The following is a 20239-nucleotide window of genomic DNA, read 5'->3' as shown; positions in this document are numbered from 1 at the left end:
TCCTATTTAAAATATGATTCCCCCAACTTCCCACACAAGAAAACAAGTGATGCTGGCGACATAAAATAATATTGCAGCAAAATTCGGAACACTGTTAACATTGTATCATAATATATTTTATTAATGCTAACAAGTTGATCGTTCAGTAAAATGTGTAACAATTTCCAGCTCCTCTAGTAGACTCAACTTCTTCCCCTTCTAAGCAAGGTGTAGTATCCTCAGGTTTTCTACTGTGGAGGAGAGGTGTCCACTGGACTTTAGATCCACAGCTAATACGGAATTTTGTTTATCTGACCTTTCTTATTTAACAGGTTCTCCCCGAACTTGGCCTTGAACCTTCTGTCAGTCTGGCCTATAAATGACTCTTCCCGACCTCTACACTTCAATTCATATACGGCTGATCCTACATACTTATCTATCGGAAGGGTTCATTGTGAATACAATTATACTGAAGCTTAGTACGATACACAATACGCAAATCCAGGTTTTTAGGCAGCGAGAGCTGCTAAAAACAATTATCTCTTAGAAATGAGTTCCGTCGCACCAACACATAAATATACTAGTTGAATAGCATTATCATTCTGACGAGGTAATGCAGATTGTAAGTGGTTACAGCATCGAAATAAAAAAAAAGGTATTCACACAACAACAGTGGTACCGGTAGCGCCTTATGGTTTTAAGAGAACAATATGTCGCAAGTAAATGAAGTAACTTCCGACTGACTTCGAAGCTCATCGTCAGTTTGGCAGATACTTTTGCTGAAAGCTGTGTTTATCGTTCTCTGCTCTCTCAAATTTCGTCGTTTCTTCTGTGACGCTAGCCAGAACGGTTGAAACAAAGCGCTCTATTGGTGTCTACGAAAATAGAAACCATTCTTGAGTGCCAAAATAGCTGCCTACCATTCGCCTCGTTAGCTTAAATCTCCTAAGCACTCGCACATACAACTATTACGGTGCCGTCTAGCAGCTGCAGTCTAAAGTTTAGATGTAGCTCACAACGCTGTTTCACTGAAAAATTGTGTCAATTCGGAGAAACAGGGATAACACTGCAATAAGTAAGTATTTACTATCAAAAATTGTTCTGAGCAGTATGGGACTTAACATCTAAGGTCATCAGTCCCCTAGAACTGAGAACTACTTAAACCTAACTAATCTAAGGACATTACACACATCTATGCCCGAGGCAGGATTCGAACCTGCGACCGTAGCGGTCGCGCGGTTCCACACTGAAGCTCCTAGAACTGCTCGGCCACAACGGCCGGATATTTACTATCAAGTCTAGCGTTTCCTGAGCAGATTTTTGGTACCACCGAAACATAGCACCAGTATTAAACAGCACATTTTGCAGATGGCACTATGTCTGACACGTATTAATTACACCAGCTACTACTTGCTTCCATACGAACACCAAAAAAAGTTTTGCATCACCTCAGTTCCCAGAACTCCTGAAGATAGACGTTGACTGTGGATATTGTATCAAAGACACACGTCCTTTGACTGCTCACAGATGTCATTAAACACGCCCAAAGATATAAACAACCATGCATGAGCAGCGCCTATTAGACGGAGGGGGTCCGACAACCGATGAGTTCCATTCATTCCACCAGGAAGGAGGTACATGGCTCGTGTTGTCTGTAGTTCAACCATGCCTAGACGGTCAATACCGCGGTTCGATAGCGTGCGCATTGTTACTTTGTGTCAGGAAGGGCTCTCAACAAGGGAAGTGCCCAGGCGTCTCGGAGTGAACCAAAGCGATGTTCTTCGGACATTGAGGAGATACAGAGAGACAGGAACTGTCGATGACATGCCGTGCTCAGGCCGCCCAAGGGCTACTACTGCAGTGGATAACCGCCACCTACGGATTATGGCACGGAGGAAACCTCACAGCAACGCCACCATGTTGAATAATGCTTTTCGTGCAGCCACAGGACGTCGTGTTAAGACTCAAACTGTGCGCAACAGACTGCATGATGCGCAACTTCACTCCCGACGTCCATGGCGAGGTCCACCTTTGCAACCACGATACCATGCAGCACGGTAGAAATGGGCCCTACATACCGAATGGACCGCTCAGGATTGGCATCACGTTCTCTTCAGTTATGAGTTTTGCATATGCCTTCAACCAGAAAATCGTCGGAGAAGTGTTTGGAGGCAACCCGGTCAAGCTGAATGCCTTAGACACACTCTCCAGCGAGTATGGGAAGGTGGAGGTTCCCTGCTGTTTCGGGGTGGCATTATGTGGGGCCGACGTACGGAAATCGTCTTAATGGCTGTACGATACATGAATGCCGTCCTCCGACCGATAGCTCAACCATATCGCGGGATATTGGCGAGGCCTTCGTCTACATGGACGACAATTCGTGTCTCAATGTGCATACCTTAATTCTTAATTTCTTTGCGTGTTTTTGGTACTTGCATTGTTTAATTCATAAATTTCGAGCGTATTATAGTATTTGAGAGTTGTAGCATCGCGTTTTAGTACCTGAATAGTGTAAATTCGCGTAGTCGTTTGTCTACTGTTTTGAACGGCCAGTTGTCGGTTGGTCGCAGTCAGTGTGCTCCCTGCCGCCGTTGGATAAGCAGCTGCAGCAGCAAGTCGTATACTCCTAGCTCACTCATTTGTTACATAGTTAATTCTTAATTTCTGTGCGTGTTTTTGGTACTTGCATTGTGTAATTCATAAATTTCGGGCGTATTATAGTATTTGAGAGTTGTAGCATCGCGTTTTAGTACCTGAATAGTGTAATTTCGCTTAGTCTCCTTCCGCCGCCGAGCAGTGTCAGCAGTGCGCAAGTAGCAGCATTACTGAATTTACTAGGCAATCTTGTATTTTAATAACCGTTTAAATTTTGTCGATTTGTTTGCGCTCTCTGTAGATTAGTTCAGACGTTCTTAGCAAAACAGTTTTTAGCATGGATAGGGACTGCAACTGCTGTGTTCGGATGCAGGCTGAGTTGGCATCCCTTCGCTCCCAGCTTCAGGCAGTGTTGGCTTCGGTCACACAGCTTGAGGCTGTTGCCAATGGGCATCACTGTGGGGGTCGGGATGGGGGTTTGTCGGGGACGGCCAGCTCGTCCCACGCATCCCCTGATCGGACTACGACTGTGGTTGCCCGGGATACTGCCCGCATTGAGGCTGATCCCTCACCTGTGGTAGAGTGGGAGGTCGTTTCAAGGTGTGGCAGGGGGCGAAAGACATTCCGGAGGGCTGAACGGAAAGCCTCTCCAGTTTGTCTGACGAACCGGTTTCAGGCTCTGTCTCAGGCTGATACTGATCTTCGGCCTGACATGGCTGCTTGTCCTGTTCCAGAGGTTGCCCCTCAGTCTGCAAGATCCGGGCAGTCGCAGAGGGTGGGCTTACTGGTAGTTGGGAGCTCCAACGTCAGGCGCGTAATGGGGCCCCTTAGGGAAATGGCAGCAAGAGAGGGGAAGAAAACCAATGTGCACTCCGTGTGCATACCAGGGGGAGTCATTCCAGATGTGGAAAGGGTCCTTCCGGATGCCATGAAGGGTACAGGGAGCACCCATCTGCAGGTGGTCGCTCATGTCGGCACCAATGATGTGTGTCGCTATGGATCGGAGGAAATCCTCTCTGGCTTCCGGCGGCTATCTGATTTGGTGAAGACTGCCAGTCTCGCTAGCGGGATGAAAGCAGAGCTCACCATCTGCAGCATCGTCGACAGGACTGACTGCGGACCTTTGGTACAGAGCCGAGTGGAGGGTCTGAATCAGAGGCTGAGACGGTTCTGCGACCGTGTGGGCTGCAGATTCCTCGACTTGCGCCATAGGGTGGTGGGGTTTCGGGTTCCGCTGGATAGGTCAGGATCCACTACACGCAACAAGCGGCTACACGGGTAGCAGGGGTTGTGTGGCGTGGGCTGGGCGGTTTTTTAGGTTAGATGGCCTTGGGAAAGTACAGAAAGGGCAACAGCCTCAACGGGTGCGGGGCAAAGTCAGGACATGCGGGGACCAAGCAGCAATCGGTATTGTAATTGTCAACTGTCGAAGCTGCGTTGGTAAAGTACCGGAACTTCAAGCGCTGATAGAAAGCACCGAAGCTGAAATCGTTATAGGTACAGAAAGCTGGCTTAAGCCAGAGATAAATTCTGCCGAAATTTTTACAAAGGTACACACGGTGTTTAGAAAGGATAGATTGCATGCAACCGGTGGTGGAGTGTTCATCGCTGTTAGTAGTAGTTTATCCTGTAGTGAAGTAGAAGTGGATAGTTCCTGTGAATTATTATGGGTGGAGGTTACACTAAACAACCGAACTAGGTTAATAATTGGCTCCTTTTACCGACCTCCCGACTCAGCAGCATTAGTGGCAGAACAACTGAGAGAAAATTTGGAATACATTTCACATAAATTTTCTCAGCATGTTATAGTCTTAGGTGGAGATTTCAATTTACCAGATATAGACTGGGACACTCAGATGTTTAGGACGGGTGGTAGGGACAGAGCATCGAGTGACATTATACTGAGTGCACTATCCGAAAATTACCTCGAGCAATTAAACAGAGAACCGACTCGTGGAGATAACATCTTGGACCTACTGATAACAAACAGACCCGAACTTTTCGAATCTGTATGTACAGAACAGGGAATCAGTGATCATAAGGCCGTTGCAGCATCCCTGAATATGGAAGTTAATAGGAATATAAAAAAAGGGAGGAAGGTTTATCTGTTTAGCAAGAGTAATAGAAGGCAGATTTCAGACTACCTAACAGATCAAAACGAAAATTTCTGTTCCGACACTGACAATGTTGAGTGTTTATGGAAAAAGTTCAAGGCAATCGTAAAATGCGTTTTAGACAGGTACGTGCCGAGTAAAACTGTGAGGGACGGGAAAAACCCACCGTGGTACAACAACAAAGTTAGGAAACTACTGCGAAAGCAAAGAGAGCTCCACTCCAAGTTTAAACGCAGCCAAAACCTCTCAGACAAACTGAAGCTAAACGATGTCAAAGTTAGCGTAAGGAGGGCTATGCGTGAAGCGTTCATTGAATTCGAAAGTAAAATTCTATGTACCGACTTGACAGAAAATCCTAGGAAGTTCTGGTCTTACGTTAAATCAGTAAGTGGCTCGAAACAGCATATCCAGACACTACGGGATGATGATGGCATTGAAACAGAGGATGACACGCGTAAAGCTGAAATACTAAACACCTTTTTCCAAAGCTGTTTGACAGAGGAAGACCGCACTGCAGTTCCTTCTCTAAATCCTCGCACAAACGAAAAAATGGCTGACATAGAAATAAGTGTCCAAGGAATAGAAAAGCAACTGGAATCACTCAATAGAGGAAAGTCCACTGGACCTGACGGGATACCAATTCGATTCTACACAGAGTACGCGAAAGAACTTGCCCCCCTTCTAACAGCCGTGTACCGCAAGTCTCTAGAGGAACGGAGGGTTCCAAATGATTGGAAAAGAGCACAGATAGTCCCAGTCTTCAAGAAGGGTCGTCGAGCAGATGCGCAAAACTATAGACCTATATCTCTTACGTCGATCTCTTGTAGAATTTTAGAACATGTTTTTTGCTCGCGTATCATGTCATTTCTGGAAACCCAGAATCTACTATGTAGGAATCAACATGGATTCCGGAAACAGCGATCGTGTGAGACCCAACTTGCCTTATTTGTTCATGAGACCCAGAAAATATTAGATACAGGCTCCCAGGTAGATGCTATTTTTCTTGACTTCCGGAAGGCGTTCGATACAGTTCCGCACTGTCGCCTGATAAACAAAGTAAGAGCCTACGGAATATCAGACCAGCTGTGTGGCTGGATTGAAGAGTTATTAGCAAACAGAACACAGCATGTTGTTATCAATGGAGAGACGTCTACAGACGTTAAAGTAACCTCTGGCGTGCCACAGGGGAGTGTTATGGGACCATTGCTTTTCACAATATATATAAATGACTTAGTAGATAGTGTCGGAAGTTCCATGCGGCTTTTCGCGGATGATGCTGTAGTATACAGAGAAGTTGCTGCATTAGAAAATTGTAGCGAAATACAGGAAGATCTGCAGCGGATAGGCACTTGGTGCAGGGAGTGGCAACTGACCCTTAACATAGACAAATGTAATGTATTGCGAATACATAGAAAGAAGGATCCTTTATTGTATGATTATATGATAGCGGAACAAACACTGGTAGCAGTTACTTCTGTAAAATATCTGGGAGTATGCGTACGGAACGATTTGAAGTGGAATGATCATATAAAACTAATTGTTGGTAAGGCGGGTACCAGGTTGAGATTCATTGGGAGAGTGCTTAGAAAATGTAGTCCATCAACAAAGGAGGTGGCTTACAAAACACTCGTTCGACCTATACTTGAGTATTGCTCATCAGTGTGGGATCCGTACCAGGTCGGGTTGACGGAGGAGATAGAGAAGATCCAAAGAAGAGCGGCGCGTTTCGTCACTGGGTTATTTGGTAACCGTGATAGCGTTACGGAGATGTTTAATAAACTCAAGTGGCAGACTCTGCAAGAGAGGCGCTCTGCATCGCGGTGTAGCTTGCTCGCCAGGTTTCGAGAGGGTGCGTTTCTGGATGAGGTATCGAATATATTGCTTCCCCCTACTTATACTTCCCGAGGAGATCACGAATGTAAAATTAGAGAGATTAGAGCGCGCACGGAGGCTTTCAGACAGTCGTTCTTCCCGCGAACCATACGCGACTGGAACAGGAAAGGGAGGTAATGACAGTGGCACGTAAAGTGCCCTCCGCCACACACCGTTGGGTGGCTTGCGGAGTATCAATGTAGATGTAGATGTAGACTTTCTTCAGGATAACGACATCCGCTCGACTAGAGTGGCCAGCATGTTCTCCAGACATGAACACTATCGAACATGTCTGGGATAGATTGAAAAGGGCATTTTATGGACGACGTGACCCACCAACCACTCTGAGGGATCTACGCCGAGTCGCCGTTGAGGAGTGGGACAATCTAGACCAATAGTGCCTTGATGAACTTGTGGATAGTATGCCACGACGAACACAGGTATGCATCAATGCAAGAGGACGTGCTACTGGGTATTAGAGGTACCAGTGTGAACAGCAATTTGGACCACCACCTCTGAAGGTCTCGCTGTATGGTGGTGCAACATACAATGTGCGGTTTCCGTGAGCAATAAAACGGGCGTAAATGATGTGCCTGGAGGATAGCGTACCTGGTCGGTGTTTCTGTCTAGTGACCTAATCAGACGAAGGAACTCGCAATAGAGACCACCGTTACCAGCTTCCGGCATTTTCTATTGGTTCAAACGGCTCTGAGCACTATGGGACTTAACATCTATGGTCATCAGTCCCCTAGAACTTAGAACTACTTAAACCTGACTAACCTAAGGACATCACACACATCCATGCCCGAGGCAGGATTCGAACCTGCGACTGTAGCAGTCGCGCGGCTCCGGACTGAGCGCCTAGAACCGCTAGACCACCGCGGCCGGCATTGTCTATTGTTATTGTTGTTGTACACATGAGGCTGTGTTTTGTGCTGCGTTTGTAGTTACTAAGAGTTTTGCATATTTAAGTACTGTAAAATACAGTGAAGGAAAAAATCAGAAACGCAAAAAACAATAACGTACAAAAATGTAATTTCGGGAAAACGTTTGTCGAGGTAACAAGTATAAGTGATTAACATTGCAAAATAACAGGTTACAATAAGTACGAGATGAGCCATTCAAACTGTAAGATGCTGGTACTTTAGTAACGGGTGTAAAGATTGTTGAATGCAAGCATGCAAACGTGCTTACGTAGTATTGTACAGGTGGTAGCCTGTGGAATGGAGTTCCATGCCTGTTGCGCTTGGACGGTCAACACAGGGACGGTTAATATTGTTTATGAATGACGCTGCAGTTGTCGTTCTGTGATGCCCCATACGTGCTGAATTAGAGACAAATCTGGTGAGCGAGCATCCAGCGCCACATGTCGACACTCTGCAAAGCATGTTGGGTTTGCAGCAGTGCTATGTGGGCGAGTATTATCCAGTTGGAAATCAGCCCCAGGAATGCTGTCCTTGAATGGCAGCACAACATATCGATCCACCAGACTGGCGTACAGATTTGCAATCGGGATGTTTGGGATAATCACGAGAGTGCTTCTGCTGTCGTACGAAATCGCACCCCAGACCATAACTGCAGTTGTAGGTACAGTGCGTCTAGGACGCAGACACGTTGGTAGCAGGCCCTCAGCTAACTCCCTCCAAACGAGCACATAGCCATCACAGGCACCGAAACAGCTTTCATCAGAGAACACAAGAGACCTCTACCCTGCCCTCGAATGAGCTCTTACTTGACACTACTCGAGTCGCAAATGGCGCTGGTTTGGGGTCATTCGAATGCACGCTAGAGGGCGTCCTGTTCGGAGCTATCCTTGAAGTAACCGATTTGTAACAGTTCGCTGTGTCACTGTGGTGCCAACTGCTGCTCAAATTGCTGCTGCAGCTGCAGCACGATGCACCCGAGCCATGCGCTGAACACAATAGTCTTCCCGACAGGAAGCGCTATGTGGCCATATGGAGCCTGGTATTCTTGGGACTCTACTTTCCCGTGACCACTTCTGCCAGCTATCATGTACAGTGGCTATATTCCTCGCAAGTCTTTCTTCAATTTCACAGAAGGAACATTCACTTTCTTTTCGTATCCTTATTACACGACCTCGTTCGAACTCAGTGAGGTGTTGATAATGGCGTCTTTGTAGTCTTAAAGGCATTATTGACTATAATCAACTCACCATGTTCAGTTTTAAAAGTACGACTCGAAACTGTATATTTAAGGTATTTTGAACATATTCTTTATTTTTCAATTACAGGGTTTATGGTGTGTAATATTCTCTATACATTTAAAACAAGTTATATAACATGTGGTCGGTTAAGGAATGTTTCATCTTCATGAACCATCTTGTATCTTGGAATGGAACTTGTCTGACCACAGAACACGTGATGTTTGGTAATGAACTGAATTGCTTTAATGTCTTAACAGCTTTTCTGTCTTAAAAATGGAAATTTGTGTTATTTGCGAACAGTTTCCATTTCAAAATGTTTTTAACGTCTAAGTTGTTTTTGACAACACTCCATCTTGATTTCACTTACTGATTCGGGGCCTGCTGTAGAGTAATAATGAAACACACAGGCCATGAAATACATTACTGATATGACTGTCCCACTTGCAACTCTTCCGAATTTGAATAGAACATTTGTTTCTAGGTACATGACAATGTTGTATCTTCAACTGTACAGGGCAAGTCAAAATGGACTTTACAACTTTTTAGTGTTATAGAAACATTGAGATAACTTAACAGAGCTGCTAGACGTGTCACTTTGTAGCAAACAACCTCAAGCTTGATTCACGTAGTGCATCAGTACGCCATTCCGCCACCAGGAGCGCCAGCATAGTGCGCAATGAAAATGGTTACTTTCGTTGGTGCGGGGCGTGCTCGCTATGTGATTTGGTTTCATGAAATGAACTCTTCAACAACTTAAGGGCGTATTTCACACCGAATGCACCAAACAACCTCCAAGCAGGCCTACAATTTACTCTTGCCACAAGAACTCACACTCGTAATTTTAACAGTAAACCACAAGTGATGCATAGCACGTCTCTTGTACCGTCCGCGTCTGGAGCTGGACATGCTTCTCCGTAACACTTTCACGCTTACTGAGAGTACCAGTGACGAAACAAGCTGCTCTTCGTCATCTCTCCTGTTAATCTTACCTGGTAAGTGTTCCAAAGTGGGGAGCAATATTCAAGTGTCGGTCGAAAGAGGGTCTTGTAAGGTACCTCCTTCGTGGATGTACACACAACGTGAGGACTCTTCCGATGAGGCTCGGTTTAGCATTTACCACTGCTACCGTTCCACTTTAAACCTCTCCGTATGCCTGCCTCCATATATTGAATAGACGTGACTGCTTCCAGTGATGCTCCTTCCTTACGCGCAAGACGTTACATTTATTTATGCTGAGGAGACACTGGCAGTCGCTGCACAGAACGACGATCCGGTGAAGCTCTTCCTGTATTTCCCTATACGGGGAGTCTATTGTAAGTGCAAAAAGAAGACTCGAGTAAACAATGAAACAAGAAAATATTCCTGACAGACATAGGTTCAGAAACCAATGGTTCCAGGTAGAATGTTTGGTGGATATTATATGAGGGACACATCATGTACAGTGTTTGTAAGCCCCGACCTCACCTAACTTTCCAGTGTGAGTTGCCTTCTGCCAATGGATCGTTACAAAATGTTGGAATGATGCATGGTCCAGTACATATAATACTGAAAGCAATGGCTAAGCTGAAAATTTGTGACGGTCTGGGATTAGAACACAGGTCTCCTTCTTAATAGGCAGATGCTCCGATAACTTTTTCTTTGTTTTTTAATTTCTGTAATGTTTTTATTTTTTGCTTTTAGTAACTATTTTTTCCCTTCGTATTTCCCCAAAAGAAATCATTTGGCGATTTGAAAAAAACGGTTTGTTTACTTGGTGGCAAAAAACATCACTGCATTTGTTTATCTCCTGCGTACGGAAACGGAACAGTAAATTAAAAACAAATGCATAGTCAGGGAATCGAACCCGGGCCCTCTACAAAGTTTAATTTGTTTATTTAATTTTTTCTACATAATTAATGAGCACAGTCAGCGGCATGCTGAGGAGGAAAGGCGGGCATAGGTCGAATTCCGAGGCATGGCCATGATGTCTCTCTCCTCCTACCACACAGTCACATTTTTTTCTTTTTTTATATAATAATCAACAAATACATGGGAGCCATACGCCAAAAATTATGACGATAATGTGAACGAAAAAGGGGCAGCTTACCCGTTGGGAGCACCGTAAAGAAGCGGGCAGCCAGTAAGAGGCAGCCGTCATCGCTGAGCAACCCTAACACAATGGTCATTGCAACTGCACGGACTATACTTATGGGCACCTGCCTATTATCCTCATTACTTGCCGCATTTCGCCGATTACTGTAAGAGTTCGAGTCTGGTGTACATCTGCACTGGAGATATCATTGTCAGTCTCGGCTTAATTATCTGAATATGTATATGGTGTCTGTTCTTTCGGACATATCCGAACTGGCAAATGTGATGAACTGTCATAATTCCACCATCGTACGACATCTGCATGCAATAGTGAAGGTTCAAAAATCGGGTGTATGGGTTCCGCAAGCTCTAAGCCAAAATCACAAAAATCAGCAGGTGGTTATCTGTGCATCTTTGCTTGCTCGTCATCTGTTGGATCGTAAACAAGGAGAATTCGTGTCCTGTATCGTTACTGGTGACGAGAAATGGTGTACTTGTCCCAACATAAGGAAAAGCAAGGAATCGTTGACCCGAAACAAAGCACCAACTCCCCGCATGAAGACCTGCGCGCGTGCACAAAAGATAATGTTACGCATCTGGTGAAACAGCAACATTGAGGTGTACCACGTATTGCTACCCCGACGTGTAACTTCGCATCTAACATTTATTGTCAACAACTGAACGCAATCCAGCAACGATGACCAGGAAGGATGCGTGAAGTGATGCTATTCCTCGATAACGCAAACCCGCGTTCTGCTAGACTGACAAAAACAGACTACACAGGAATCGTGTTGGGAAGTCATTCCGCAAGCACCTTATTCACCAGATATTACACCATCAGATTTTCACCTTTTCCGCTCTGTACCGAAAAGCCTTCAACAAACTTTCTTTCTGGATAAAAATACGCTCCGAACATGGCTCTACGAGTTGCTCGACCCAAAAGCACGTGATTTCTACAATCGGGGAATCTAAAAGTTACCCCGGGTTGGTTGGTTGGTATGTTTGTGGGATTGAAGGGACCAGACTACTAGGGCCATCGGTCCCTTTTTCCACGAACTTGAAACAACCACAAGGAATAAAAACAATGGAGATGGCAAGAGACGACACAAGACAAGAAAGACACAGACAGAGACCAGAAAAAAAGGATTAAAATCACACCGAGTATGACAGTGGTTGGCCGACCACAGAAACGAAAAAGGAAAAGCCAACCACCAAGAAACGCACTAAAAACCCCAGTCTAAAATCGTATACACAATCAACACAAAAAAGGACAAACACTTAGATCAAGCGATAAAAACCCCCTGCACGAATAAAACTCAAAACTAAATCTGCCATCGCAACGTCATCTGATAAAAGTGCATGAAGCGTATCAGGCAGTACAAACGTCTGCCTGATCGGAGTTAAAAGCGGGCAGTACAACAAGATGTGGACCACCGTCGAAGCTGACCCGCAGCGACATAAAGGTGGTTCCTCGCGGCGCAATAAATAGCTGTGCGTCATCCAGGTGTGGCCAATGCGCAGCTGGCAGAGGACAGCTGAGTCCTTGCGAGAGAGCAGCAAGGAGGAGCGCAACGCACCGGTAGCCTCCTTGATGGCCCGAAGTTTGTTGGATGAAGGAAACAGTAAAAGAAAACATGTTATTGATGACTAAAGACTTTGTTATCTGTATCTGTTGTGTTTATTAAACTTATGGAAAAAAACATTAAGAACTTATGGACCAACCTAACTGACACACCCTACAAAGAAGATTGAAATCCGAGGAGATTGAAATCAGTTGTAAGGAATCTGTGACACTTCAAATGGAGATTCTCAAGCGAATATTAGAAGAAAATTGCGAATAAATGCCTTTGTTTATTTACTTATTGCTTATTTAGCCTGGCCAGATTTGGGACATAAGGCCCTCTCTTCGTATGACCAGAATACGTGAGAAATTTAGAGTCCAGGCTAAGGCCGCTGGCTAAGACTGGGTTTCAAAAGTTGGTTTAAGATTTGGCAGAAAATTTTAAACTCTCTGAAGGACTGAACAGAGGAAAGACAGTAGAGATTTGTGTCAAAACTTAATGAAGAAGCATTCATAACTCTCAGAGAGCCTCTGTCCACTAGTTTAAAGTCGTGTGTCATTTCCAGTCGACCACAAGTTGAAACTGACTGTTGTAAGCGAACCATAAAACCTACATTTTTTGCATAGCCCATGATACGCGGTATTTTTCTTAACAACTCGAATTGCAAGTCTTAGAACATCTTTTCTTGATCCGTTTCATTTTGGTTCTAAATCTTATTTTTTTCGCTATTTACACCAAAGAAATGTTCAAGTAAATGCTTTATGCAATTGTACCTCATTTAAAAACACCAGCGAAAGCTTTATAGCAATTTTTCCCTAAGAGGTTGACAGTACCCGCCGTTCCCCTAAATCTTAAAGGCGCTGGGAATACTTGCCATGACGGAAACTCACTCGCCCTAAAGCCAGCATGACAGGCTCTGAAAAAATCACTTCTCAAAGACGTACAGAAAGCCCGAACCATTATATATATATATCTAAATCTACATCTACACCTACACGTGTCGTGTCGGAGAGTACGTTTAAGCACAGCTATCCAATGTCTTTCCTAACACACTTGAAAACAGGCTGAGGGAAAAACGATTATATAAATGTTTCCATGCGAAACCTGATTTCTCGTATCTCCTATCTCGTTCGACCAGTACTTGAGTATTGCTCGTCAGTTTGGGACCCAGACTACGTATGATTGAGAGAGAGGAAACAGAGGAGATCAAAAGAAGAGCAGAGCAGAGCAATTCGTTACAGATCTATTTAGTCAGCGCGAAAGAGACATGGAGACGCTCAACCAACTGTAATGGCAGACGCCACAAGAGTGGCATTCTGCTTCATGACGTGGTCTTCTGTTAAAATTTGGAACGCGTACGCTCATATACGAGTCAGCCAATATACTGCTTCCTCTGACGCACATCTCGCGAGAAGTCCGTGAAGGTACAGTTTTAGAAATTCTAGCTTGCACAGAGGCCTCCCAACAATCATTTTTTTCCGCAGACAATTTGCGACAGCAACACCGGAGGTAGGAATAGACAGTGATACGCACTGTGAAGTGGTTTGCGGAGTGTAGATGCAGATAGGCCTAGATATATATATACCTTGTCTTCACGGTTCTTACAGGAGGTATACTTTGATAGAAGTAGAATCGTTCAGCGGTCAGCCGAAAATGCCGATTCTCCAGTGTGGAGGCGGCAGCCTTCTTCCAGACACCGAAGGCCGGCTCTAGCATCCACACAGAATGAGACCAAGGTCATGGCCAGGAATGGTGTGTTAACCAGTCGCCTCTAATTCGCTGTCACTGTTGGAAGAACTGCTGACTTCCTCCATGACGAAGCTCCACTGTGTACCTACTCGAACAGTAAGTGCTGAGTTTCCACTCAGTAAACCATATTGATGGTCTCCTGGCCCTCTTCGCCACACAGATTGTTCCAGTTTCTCCTACAACTCTGGAAAGAGGCTTTTACGAGTTGCTACACGCAGAGCCTGTTGGTCCATTGTATTTGTTTTTCTTTCAAGGAGATGTTTCTTCTCGCTACTTGCTCTCCATGCGGGTTTCTGACCTGCAGAGTTTGGCCTCCCAAGAGAGGACAGGGTGACAGATTTACGTGGACCCCATAAAGCAGTATGTAATGAACTTAATAACATTTTGAGATACCATCTAGAATACTACTCACTGGCACAATAATGCGACTTTCTTCCAAGTACTTTGACATGGATATTTTCTTCCATGTTGCAAAGTGATTGTATATATGAGAAAACTTTCATCACCCTCATCGTACTGGTTCAGTAGACGAAGATGTCTGTTAATACAGATGTCACCATACTGTCGATACATCTCAAACAGGAAATGTAATAAAGTGCGACACCTGCTCCCGTCCTTATTGCAGACACAACATCGCTGTTACAGCAGTCTACAGATACCAGTTCATAGGTGTTGGCGATTGATGGGATCGTGTATACGATGGGAGTTCACCCCCTCACCGTCAGTTAAGGAGTGAATATGGTGTACTGAGTCACCGAAACTGGTAGCTACATAACAAATAACATCGAAACGACTGCTGCAGGTTGAAAGTTAACCTGGCATGGGAGGCCACAATAAAAGTTAACCCACGGTGCTGACTATATACAATGATTGAGACTGTAGCAAAATTTACTAACATTTATTTTTTAAAAGAAAAACAGAAATAAATTATAATTATTGATTGAATATTGTACACAACTAACAGTTGGGTTAAGAGGACAATGGACAAGTATCCTGGGTGGCAGAAGTGAGTCAAGTACTCTCCCCTAAAAAAGTACACTACTGGCCATTAAAATTGTTACAGCAAGAAGAAATGCAGATGATAAACGGGTATTCATTGGACAAATATACTAGAACTGACATTTGATTACATTTTCACGCAATTTGGGTGCATAGATCCTGAGAAACCAGTACCCAGAACAACCACCTCTCGCCGTAATAACGGCCTTGATACGTCTGGGCATTGAGTCAAACAGAGCTTGGATGGCGTGTACAGGTAAAGCTGCCCATGCAGCTTCAGCACGATACCACAGTTATCAAGACTAGTGACTAGCGTATTGTGACGAGCCAGTTGCTCGGCCACCATTGACCAGACGTTTTCAATTGGTGAGAGATCTGGAGAATGTGCTGGCCAGGGCAGCAGGCGAACATTTTCTGTATCCAGAAAGGCCCGTACAGGACATGCAACATGCGGTATGCATTATCCTGCTGAAATGTAGGGTTTCGCAGGGATCGAATGAATGGTAGAGCCACGGGTCGTAGCACATCTGAAATGTAACGTCCACTGTTCAAAGTGCCGTCAATGCGAACAAGAGGTGACCGAGACGTGTAACCAATAGCACCCCATACCATCACGCCGGGTGATACTCCAGAATGGCGATGACGAATACACGATTCCAATGTGCGTTCACCGCGATGTCGCCAAACACGGATGCGACCATCATGATGCTGTAAACAGAACCTGGATTCATCCGAAAAACTGACGTTTTGCCATTCGTGCACCCAGGTTCGTCGTTGAGTACACCATCGCAGACGCTCCTGTCTGTGATGCAGCGTCAAGGCTAACCGAAGCCATGGTCTCCGCGCTGATAGTCCATGCTGCTGCAAACGTTGTCGAACTGTTTGTGCAGATGGTTGTTGTCTTGCAAACGTCCCCATCTGTTGACTCAGGGATCGAGACGTGGCTGCACGATCCGTTACAGCCATGAGGATAAGATGCCTGTCATCTCAACTGCTAGTGACACGAGGCCGTTGGGACCCAGCACGGCGTTCCGTATTACCATCCTGAACCCACCGATTCCATATTCTGCTAACAATCATTGGATCTCGACCAACGCGAGCAGCAATGTCGCGATACGATAAACCGCAATCGCGATAGGCTACAATCCGACCTTTATCAAAGCCGGAAACGTGATGGTACGCATTTCTCCTCCTTACACGAGGCATCACAACAAAGTTTCACCAGGCAACGCCGGTCAACTGCTGTTTGTGTATGAGAAATCGGTTGGAAACTTACCTCATGTCAGCACGTTATAGGTGTCGCCACCGGCGTCAACCTTGTGTGAATGCTCTGAAAAGCTAATCGTTTCAATACTACAGCGTCTTCTTCCTGTCGGTTAAATTTCGCGCCTGTAGCACGTCATCTTCGTGGTGTAGCAATTTTAATGGCCAGTAGTGTAGATAACGCAATCTGAACTTATCTGACGCTGAGCAGACTTTGATATATAATCTACAGAAGTTTCTCAATATAGTTATAGCTGAGAGCAAGTGGCGATTGAGATCTATACGCTGTGACAAGGCCGAAGCAGCAGTACGTTACCCTGTTTGCTTCATGCGGCGATGTAAATTGCAGCTAGCGGGAAGTGCGCGGTGGTGGCGAGACGTGGAGGCGGCACCTGTGAATCGACCGCGGCCACGAAAGAAATTCAAAACTCTCGCGGTCTAGCTTTCAGGTAGACGGATCGCAATTTACTCTCTACCAGAGCCCTGAAATCATGGTAGATTTCAGTGTGTGACACGCCCGTTTGCTGGTCGTACCAAGGACCAATTTGACTCACTTATATGACAGAATGCACAAGAATACCAAACGTCAAGACTGGTAGACCAAAAACGAATAAGTTTGCCCTCGGCAAATGAGTAGTCCAGGACGTTTGAAGTCACAGTGATTGTACAGTATGAACGTCACCACAGGCTCGCCGGTCTAACTACTCACAAGCGAATTCAGTCTTAGGACAGGTCGCAAGTACCAACCACACATGCCAGAGCTTCGACCAGAAGATGCTTCCAGACTAAAGTCCAGAACCTGAGTGCTTCGCACCTCTCCAGATAAAAAAATTCCGTTTTCCTGCAAAGTGTACAAACGACACCTCCTTCACGCTGTCTTGAGCCTCTCACAGGGCTTTAGAGGCGCTAAATTTCCCCTCAAACATGACAGCACAAACTCCTATCGAACCAGGGCAAGAGTTAAGAGACCTGCATCTGTGGAAAGAAAAGAAACCGCCAATTACTGGCTTGTTTAAGTTTTCACAGAGGTGGAAGATGTTTTTCTCCGAAGTCGGGTCGCTTCCCACAGCAACAAGTGAACAGATACAATTTTAAAGATCTTCATCTAAATCACGTGTGCCTTGGAGTACGTTAGTCCTAGCTATGAGGTGTAATAAAGATTCTATCTCTAAACGTTTCTCAGGTGCTGGAGTTTCTTATACAACCGAGGCAGTCGATGGAAGTGGGTCACAGGCCTATTTGCAGTATCAGCGAACACGAAAACTTGTGAATTTTTAGTATGCGTGGATCCACACAATGCCCAGGTTATGACTCCACCGTGTTGACACGTCCCTTCAGTCCACCACCGCCATATCTGCTGGCACTGCGGCAGGTAGCTTGGCATTGTTCTGCTAGAGACCGCTCTCGACTAGGGGATGCTCTGTCTGCTGTGTACAGCTGTGGGCCTGCCTGAGGGATGGGCTCACCGCCAATTGCTTTCAACTTCCAACATGCTGTTTCTGCAAGCTAAGAACCATAAAACTACCTCATGCTACCAAGCTCCATCAACTTCTGCTCAGGTTGTTAATTTTCTAGAGTCTTGCTGAAAGTGCAGAAGGTTGTAACAAAATCTTTAATAATTTTCTGTATAAGAAAAATAAGTGAGTGAGTAACTTGTCCTCTCTCAAGGAGTTACATTTTATTACATAAGTGAACAGTCCCCCAATCCTTCAGTCAGAAGGACAGACATACAAAAACTCGAAGCAGGGAAGTCCTTGGTCCCTGGCTATAGTAGCGTAGCTCATCGACAGAGCCAGAGCCATTGCTCCAAAGAATCCTGCGGGCGTCATCAGCGACACTTTGAACATCGCCACCAATGAAAAACCTCCAGGCCGCCGACCAATGAAGACCGTCAGAATGGTGTTATATATGGCGGACACAGAGGCACCAGTTTTATAATTCTGCATTACTCCTAGTTGAGCCGAGCGGTCTTAGGCGCTGCAGTCATGCAGTGTGCGGCTGGTCCCGGCGGAGGTTCGAGTCCTCCCTCGGGCATGGGTGTGTGTGTTTGTCCTTAGGATAATTTAGGTTAAGTAGTGTGTAAGCTTAGGGGCTGATGACCGTAGCAGTTAAGTCCCATAAGATTTCACACACATTTGAACATTTTTGAACTCATAGTTGCTAGCTGGTGTCAAACATTGCGCCGAGTTGTTGACAATTATCTCTACTGGCAAACGTTGAGTACATAAAGAAATACACCCATGACGGGCCTCGGCCTATAGCTAGCCACGGGTCCCACAAGTTTTCAATAGAGTAGCATTTATTTCGCACAAGTTGAGTAAACTATATTTGTTTAAAGTACCCTCGTGTCAGCTAATCGTTTGCTTGCCTGTCCATTTCCTATGGCGACAGATCCTTTGGCTACTTTCCATCCATTTATTATTTGCAGCAGGGATATAACATTTGGCTCCTCAGAACATAGTGCTTAGCGATTCACATACGTAACACAGGCTATGTATGCATTGCCTTGTTTTGTTGGTGCAGTTGGTCAGGGAATGTGATGTCAACTGTGTATGGAAGCAACTGCCATTTGTCTGATGATCGGGGGGAGAGGGAAGACATATTCCAGGAGCTTTAGATCTACCGTACTGTGAGCTGTCGGGTTAGTAGAAATATCTTCTTTATTAATTGTGCATATTGTGAAGGATCTTCAGTCAGTTCATAGCCAAAAGGAGAAAGTAAGTAATGCATTTTCCTCAAAATAGTGCGTTTTCTCCCAGAGGAATGTACAGTCTCATTCTAATTGCTTTATGATGGTTCTGTTGAATGAAATGAAACACAAATTAGGCTGTGTCGTGCAGATGACTGGGGTTTGTGAATGTGCAGAGATAATTCAGCTATCACAACATTTATTATCAAAACTAATTTTTAACACAATCACTAAATTTTTAACAAAAATTCTCCTAGCACAGATACGATAATATGAGCAAAATCTTACTGTTTCAAAATGAATAACAATAACTCCAGAAATAATACTACAAAAATGTTCAGTGAGAGAAATAGCATTACAAATAATTTACTAAAAGTGGAAATAAGTCACTCTGTGTGTATATTACAGGATTCATAATTCATTAGGAATTCCGATTCAGTAACACTCGAAACTGTCCATCAGAGAATAATCAAAAAGTTAACAGAAAACACTAATCTAAGAGACGTAAAATAATATTACAATTAAGACTTGAATTACACAGATTAAATACAACATAATCAACCAGGGACACAGTAAAGCTTGACTGAGCCAAAATTTTATAGAAATTGGAAACCTTACGTGAATACACACATGCTATCTGGTAATATGAATGACATCAGGTCGTAAGAGTATAAACACTTCACATCGCTAAGCCTTTATTCTGAAAGATATCATGAAAATGCTGTGTCTGGACACAGTCCACCAACATAGCACACAAGTCCAGCGGGTTGCAGATGCGCCAGTCTGCAGGCGGCACGTCTTGGGTATCCACACACAAACTTTCCCAGATGACAACAGCAGCAGCAGGTTGTTTCCATGAATAACTCTGGAAGCCACCACCATGACAAGCAGTACTCAAATTGCCTATAGTCGGCACCATATCGCCGCTAGGAGGTATGGCGAATACGGCACCATTTGCTTGAACTGCCTCACGTGCCACCAAATAGGCTTAGCGATACACGTCCACTTGAGCAGTATTTAGTTAGCCGCACGGCCTCGGAAAGCCAGTCTGAGCCGCCGCCTCGACCTGGAATTACACCTTCACAGCCACAACAGGGAGCTAGCTATCAGCAACGAGCTTCAGCCTCAATGATATATGCCTGTGTGGACTCTGGGACCAGGACTTTGTGTCACTGTGACTACG

This window comes from Schistocerca americana, chromosome 8 (assembly GCF_021461395.2).
Source record: "Schistocerca americana isolate TAMUIC-IGC-003095 chromosome 8, iqSchAmer2.1, whole genome shotgun sequence".
Lineage (NCBI taxonomy): Eukaryota > Metazoa > Arthropoda > Insecta > Orthoptera > Acrididae > Schistocerca > Schistocerca americana.
This window is presented reverse-complemented; position numbering follows the sequence as displayed.